General features: G+C 46.4%; 1 protein-coding gene and 1 non-coding gene across 2 annotated transcripts in view; one reads left to right on the top strand and one right to left on the bottom strand.

Annotated features, from left to right (window-relative positions):
- Positions 1 to 7,500, top strand: part of LOC123499253 (rap guanine nucleotide exchange factor 6-like) — a 253,746-nt gene that overhangs the window by 98,961 nt on the left and 147,285 nt on the right. The window lies entirely within an intron of this gene.
- Trnav-uac lies at positions 4,833 to 4,906 on the bottom strand. Its single transcript has one exon. It is a non-coding gene; the product is annotated as a tRNA-Val (tRNA).

The raw sequence follows: 7,500 nt of genomic DNA, 5'->3' as shown, positions 1-7,500 counted from the left end.
AAGGAAAGGGAAAAAACTGTATTGTGCAACATCAGTATAGAAATATAAGACATGTTTTCCTGTTTCTCTTTATGTGTCCGCCATCTTAAAATGAACGAACGTGATAGGAGAGAGAGAGAGAGAGAGAGAGAGAGAGAGAGAGAGAGAGAGAGAGAGAGGTGAAAAGATGAATGAAGAGGGAACAGGTTAAGAAGACAGAGGGAGAGAGAGATAGTAGGTGAGAAATGTAAAGACGTTGAGTGATAAGAGAGAGAAGACAAAGGAAGGAATATAGAAAACAAAGAAGGTAGGAAGAGGACAAAGAGGACAAGGGAAGGAGAAATGGAGAAGGATAATATTTTTTTCTTCTTTCTTTTCATTCCTTCACTTCTATTATGTAATTATTAGATTGACTTATTTATAGTTTGTTAACACTGGAACGATAATATTTTTTTCTTCTTTCTTCTTTCTTATTTATATATTTTTCTTAACACCGGAGCATTCCATTCATTCAGTTTGTCTCTTTCCAGGTTGGTGTCCTCGTGGTTTCCTCTTCCTGGTGACCTAAGGCAAGTGCATCCACTGACCTCTTTTCACCTCACTCTTGGCACAACATTCTCAAACACACATTCCTCTGACATCAATTATTTGCAGCTAAAACTTTTTTTTTTTTTCAAGGAAGTCTTCTTGATTCTACAGATAGTTTAACTCACTCGAGCGGAAGGTATTGTTTTCTTGGCGTGTCATTTATGTTTCTTGAGATAGTTTAACAGGTTCTGCTGGAAGTTATTGCGGTTTTCAAGAATGATACTCTTGAAAACCCTGTCAGCTCTGAAAGTTAGCAGTAAAAGTACGTAACTGATGACAAAGAAGACAATGTAGAAACAAAGTCATTATTAAGAAAGAATGGAAGTGAGAGGAAGAAAAAGCGCGCAGTGAAAGTATTAAGTATATGCAACAATAGAAGTAATGATTGAATGATTGGCTGAACTGATGATGCGGCAATACAGTCAATACAGCGGTGTGAAAGTAAGAGATGGTGGCGGTACTGGAGAGATGGGAGTGCACAGTATGACACAGCAGGAGGGCAGGAGATGCTACACACTGGAGATAATAGTAATGCTGGAAGTTGTAATGTAAACAAAAGATTTTCAGGAGTTTCGTATTCTGTATTAGTAAGTTAGGTTAAGTTAGGTTTAGTGGACCGTATCCGCTTACCCAGATAAAAAAAAAAGAATGAAAACTAAGTAAAAGATAAGTCCCGGGGGAAAAGACGTGAGAGAGCTCCATTCATCTATAGAATTTCCATGGTGTGTTGATGCTCCTCCTTTGAAACAATTTGTCATAGTAAGGGGAAAACAGAAACTGGAGCACAGTATCCAGAATTTACCTGTAATTAAAGGGATGAAGGAGAGAAAGACAACTCGTGGCGGCGTAGCAGAAGCGTGTGTCGGAAGAAAATGCTCAGTTCTGCTCAGTAATGCCGAGACGCCGCGACTCACCAAAGCGTTTCCTTCTTAAATATTGAAACTAAAAATAGAACACTGAGTAAACACGGTGAGTGAGGCGACGCGCTGCAGGGGGCGAGGCCATGCACACACACACACACACACACACACACACACACACACACACACACACACACACACACACACACACACACACACACACACACACACACACACACATGGGGGTCTTCCATCATCTCTGCTCAAATTTCAATCATTACTTTTTTCGCTCTACTTCTCCTTTCTCCCTCCATTTATATTCCCTCCTTTTCATCTACACTCTCACATTCCTCTCCCTATCTCTCCTCTGCCCCAAGTCACACCTTCCTTCTCCTCCCTCCAATACCCCGTGCATGATATCCTTCGCGCCATCCCGACATGAGGCGCGGCGTTGTCGAGCGGGGGCGCGGCGGCCACACCCTAAGGCAGGTAATTTTGGGAAGTAGGTGGGCGGTGCCTTGTTGACAGACCGCCGGCACTGGAGGGAGGTGCAGAATGGAGTGGGTGGAGGGAAGAAGGTGGGTTGGGAAGAGAGGATAAGAAGGAATGATTGAAGATGAGAGAAGAGAGAAGGATGGGTGGAAGAGACGAAGGGAGAAATAAAGAAAGGAAGGAAGGGTAGGAGGGATGAGGGAGTGGGAGGAAAATAGAGAGGGAGAAAGTGAGGAAAGAGGGAAGAGCAGATGGATGGGACTGGGTGGGTGGAAGGAATTAGGAAGAAAACGGGGGAAAGAGCTATAATGCATGGAATAATGTGTGAGGAAGGAAGGAAAGGAGTGGAGGAAAGAAAAAGATAAATAGGAGAGATTAATGAAGGGTAAACGAAAGGAAAATTCAGTGAAGTACAAATAGAAGAAGATAAGGAAAGGAAAAACAGGAAAGTGAAGAAAAGGTAGATTAAAGAGAGGAAGAAAAGGAGGATCAGGAAAGATGGAAGAGTAAAGAAACACGATAGGAGAAACAAAAAATGATAGGCGAGAGAGAAAAACGGGGAAGGAAAGGAAGGAGGAATGAAAGAGAGAGAGAGAGACTGAGACTAATGGATTAAGATGGCATAAGAGAAAGACAAACAGAGAGAGAGAGAGAGAGAGAGAGAGAGAGAGAGAGAGAGAGAGAGTTCTTCAATACGGATCACAGGCTTTTAGTTATGAAAGTTTCTGGGAAATTTTTTGAATGGCCAAAAGTCAGACGTCGTAAATGAGGTTTTTATTTTTTATTTCCCGTGGTTTTTTGCCGAGAATGTCTTGGGAAAAGGACGGGATGAAAGGGAGGGAGGGAAGGAGGGAGGGAGGGAGAGAGGGAAGGATGAAGGAGGAAAGAGGAAGCGGAGGATGTGAAATGAGATGAAATGAGTTGAGAGGATACATATTAGAACTCTCTCTCTCTCTCTCTCTCTCTCTCTCTCTCTCTCTCTCTCTCTCTCTCTCTCTCTCCTCCTATGCTAAAATGGATCTAGAATTTAGTGACTTTATAAGGGAGTAGAAAGTGATTCATGGAAAATATTAATTTATTTCTAGTATTTTCATGGTTTCCTCGTCAACATTATCCTCTTGTTGTTGTTGTTGTTGTTGTTGTTGATGTTGTTGTTTTTTTTTTGTTTATATTGTTGTTGTTGTTGTCGTTGTTTTTTTCTGTTCTTTTAAATCACCACCACCACCATCATACCACCACCAACACCGCCACTATCACCGCCACCATCACCACCACCACCACCATCACACCTTAACACTGAAGAGGCACCGAAACAGTCACTCAGTCACTCACTCATCCAAAACTCTGCGCTGCATGCTTGGGGACGCTGTTGTGGCGTTCAGTGTGGCGTGGTGCTGTGTGGTGGTCGGTGGCGCCCGTGGGTGGGTGGATGGCGGAGTGTGGCTGATGGTGCACCGTCCGTCCTTCATGCTGAGGGAAAAATGTGCTGGAATTGGATGCTGGAAAATACTTGTCAAGGGCGAGTGAGTTTTGCGTCTGGTGTTGCGGCGAGTGGGTCTGTGAGTTTGTGTTGTGACGCAGCGTGTGTTGCTGGAGGGTGCGGTGCTGCCTCTCTGTCCTGGCAGAGTTAGAAATGTTTTGAGGAAAGGAAGTGTTGTTTTTTTGTGTGGCTTGTGGAGTTGTGAGGAGCTGTGTGAAGGTTGTATAATGTGTTTCTTGCCTGTAAGCGTGTTTTGTAACGCAGTGTGTATTGCGAGAGTGGTTATACAAAAATAAAAAGGACATTTGCTATCTGGCTATCCTATATTATCCCCCTCCTCCTACTCCTCCTCCCCGCCCCTGCCCAACAAGCGGCAATTCTTCTCGCCACATTCCTCGTCGCTGTATGTGTTTTTCACCTTTAGCTTCGTCTCGCTCAGCGCTGCCCCGGTGACTCACGGCGGAAGCTCGGCGTGACGCAGCTCGCAAGGGGAAGGCAAAATGTTGGTCTTGGCTCGGCGGGTCAGGGCTGCGCGATCAAGGCCACGGCTGAGTCACGGCGCAGGGAGGACTTACCCCAGCTGCCCGCCCTTATGGATAACGCTCCCTTGCCCCTTTAAAGTCGAGAGTGAGAGGCTGGAAACGTAGATAGGTGGTTGACTGGGAGGTGCGAGGCTGGAAATGTTCACTAAGAAGTCTATTGTTACTTTAGAAAGGTTTGTCTGCTAGAAACGGAAATTGAATGGACGTTGTGAGGCTGGAAACGTGAATAGAGAGTTGACTGAAAGGTGTAAGGCTGGAAACTTTTACAGGCATTCCATTGTTGGTTTATAAAAGAGTTTGACTGCGTAGAGCTGGAAACTGGAACTGAATGGAGGTTGTGACGCTGGAAACGTGAATAGGCGATAACTGGAAGGTATGAGACTGGAAACGTGAATGTACGCACGCAAACTGGAAGGTGTCCAATCTGGCTGTGTGGCTGGAAATGTGAATAGTAATAATTGAAGGTATAAGGCTGGAAACGTGTATAGACGTGACTGGAAATTGTGTTTATTTAGAAAGGCATTTGTGTGTGTGTGTGTGTGTGTGTGTGTGTGTGTGTGTTTATGTGTGTTGCTTAGTTACAGCACATAAGCTTTGAATTAAGCTTATGTTCTCTCGTGTTTCCATGTATACTTTTATCCGGCTTAGTCTTTGTGTGTGTGTGTGTGTGTGTTTCACTGTTTGATCTGCTGCAGTCCTTGACAAGACAGCCAGACGTTACCCTACGGAACGAGCTCAGAGCTCATTATTTCCGATCTTCGGATAGGCCTGAGACCAGGCACACACCACACACCGGGACAACAAAGTCACAACTCCTCGATTTACATCCCGTACCTACTCACTGCTAGGTGAACAGGGGCTACACGTGAAAGGAGACACACTCAAATATCTCCACCCGGCCGGGGAATCGAACCCCGGTCCTCTGGCTTGTAAAGCCAGCGCTCTAACCACTGAGCTACCGGGCGTGTGTGTGTGTGTGTGTGAGTGTGTGCGCGTATGCGTGTGTGTATGTGTACAAAGGAATTGTATATAAAAAAGCATATTTGATTAATCTAACTTAACGTAACCTAACCCAACTCGGAGGCGGTGGCGTAGTGGATAAGGTGTAAACATGGGATCGGGCAGACATCCACGTGTAGGTTCGAATCCCACCACGAACCGCCTTGAAACTCTGCTATTTGTCGAGTGGTTTAAAGTTACCTACATGTCACCATGATACCCATGTTCTAGGTAGTTACACCAAGGATGCGCTTGGGTGGTGATATGGGTCCTAATATGGGTACCATTGAAGATAAAATTGCCTGCGCCAATAATGGATGGAAACTGAACAGCGCATCCTATACATATTCTTTAAGTATACCTACAGGCGCTATACGCCATAACATGAAAAATAAAAACGACACACACACACACACACACACACACACACACACACACACACACACACACACACACGAGACATCATCCGCGAGGCACTTCCTTCACTCAGGGGGGCGTGTGTTCTTTCCCTGCCTTTATGGAGGGGAGAAGGGGGAGCGTGGAGGGGGCGTCACTTGGCTGCGCATTTCCCGTTCCGCTACACGCTCCTGGTAAGCTAATCCACGCTCGGTGCTGGGCGGCGAGGCGGTGAGCGCTGAAGTGGTGGTGGTGGTGGTGGGTGGAAAAAGTGGAGGTGATTGAGAAGGAATTGCGATGGGAGAGTCAGTGTGGTATAATGTGGTAATGTGGTGGATTTAGTGGTGTTATGGTGTGGTGGTGTGTGTGTGTGTGTGTGTGTGTGTGTGTGTGTGTGTGTGTGTGTGTGTGTGTGTGTGTTTACGGTCGCCTGCTGGTCATCGAGCCAGCCTTCCCTATTACTGAGCGAGGTCAGAACTCATAGACGGATCTTCGGGTAGGACTGAGACCACACCACACTCCACACACTCGGAAACCGAGGCACAAAACCTCCAACCCTCTCGTACCTACTCGCTGCTAGGTGAACAGGGACTACACATTAAGAGGCTCGTCTAGTTGCCTTTTCGCACCTGGGACTCGAACCCAGGCCCTCTCGGTTGTGAGCCGAGTGTTCTAACCACTACACTACACGCTGTGTGTGTGTGTGTGTGTGTGTGTGTGTGTGTGTGTGTGTGTGTGTGTGTGTGTGTGACCATTAAAACCCCAAACATCATTGAATCCGGCAGACTCAGAGTTCGAAAGATGGTGCAATAAATGCATAAACACATATGAGGAAAACCCCTGCAGTGACTTAATTAACAAGGCAACGAGGGGCGTTCATTGAGGATTAATGAGGCGCCTCGCAGGACTGATAGCGATGAGCACAAAGGCTGCACGTGGCGCGGAATGAAGGATGAATAGAAGGAAGGTCACGGCTGCAGCACCAGATGAATACATGTCACTGAGCTAAGATAAACATCATCTAGTCTTCCCACCACAGAGACACGCTTTCAAAAGAAAGGTACTATCGAAACGTTCAAAGTTCGCCTCGATAAATACTTTGAATCTAATCCCCGGTTGTCGCTATTCATTTCCGAATAACTTGCGCTTTTTCTTTTATCTCCCGGGCCTCTGATCGTGGTTTAAATTGCCCGTTATTTTGAATTACTCTCACCCTCCATACATGACACAGATAGCCCGGAGTGAACGATCACTACTTTTACTCTCGATCTGTGAAGGGCTGTGGATAGTCAAGAGCCCTGACAGTAAGTGACCATCATCGGGATTTAAGGTACCAGGGGGTCACCGCTGCAGGGGGTAACCATACAGTGTGCGGCGCCCTTTAAAGGGAAGTGCACTTTTACAGTGGTTGTACGGAGCTGGGGCCTGATTGACTGCTGCCTCTCTTGAAAGCGCCAGTCAAGGCTGCCGCACCACCTTTTTGACTCCACACTGTGTTTACATACATACTACACTACACTGCATACACGCACAGATAGCCCAGAGTGAACGGTCACTACTACTACTCTCGACCTGTGACGGGCTGTGTTTGGAGAGGGCCTTGTCAACCATTGATCATCATCGGGAACTAAGTACCAGGGATCAATGTTGCAAGGGGTTATCAGCGTACGGCGTCCCTACAGGGAAAGTATGCTATCTCAGTGGATTGAACGGAGCTGGGGCCTGATTGACTGCTGCCTCCCTAGAAAGCGCCAGGCAAGGCTGCCGCACCACCCATTCGACATACACACTGTGCATCCACGTACACAATGCACACACAACATGACATTTACCAAGCGTTAACACTTTCCCCCACAAACACAAGTAGTCAGACGTAGATTACACATTTCCTTTTCACTCTCTACTAAAATTCCATGTGATTTTTTTAATATCTCATGGTTTCGCCTTTTTTCCTGCCAGCCTCGGCTGGAGGGATGGGTGGGTGGGGAGGAGCCTTCTGCTTTGCTGTCCTGTCTCTACCACTGGTAGTTAGTAGATAGTCTCCACAAACAGCCTAGTAAGGACCTAAGGGCCTGTTGCTGTTTGTCTTCCTTTTTTATAAAGCTACCTCCTCCCGCTCCTTCAAGGCCTCTAACACCACTATACACCAGACACAGGCACGGAG

The sequence above is a fragment of the Portunus trituberculatus genome, chromosome 49, assembly GCF_017591435.1.
Source record: "Portunus trituberculatus isolate SZX2019 chromosome 49, ASM1759143v1, whole genome shotgun sequence".
NCBI classification, from domain to species: domain Eukaryota; kingdom Metazoa; phylum Arthropoda; class Malacostraca; order Decapoda; family Portunidae; genus Portunus; species Portunus trituberculatus.
This window is presented reverse-complemented; position numbering and strand designations above follow the sequence as displayed.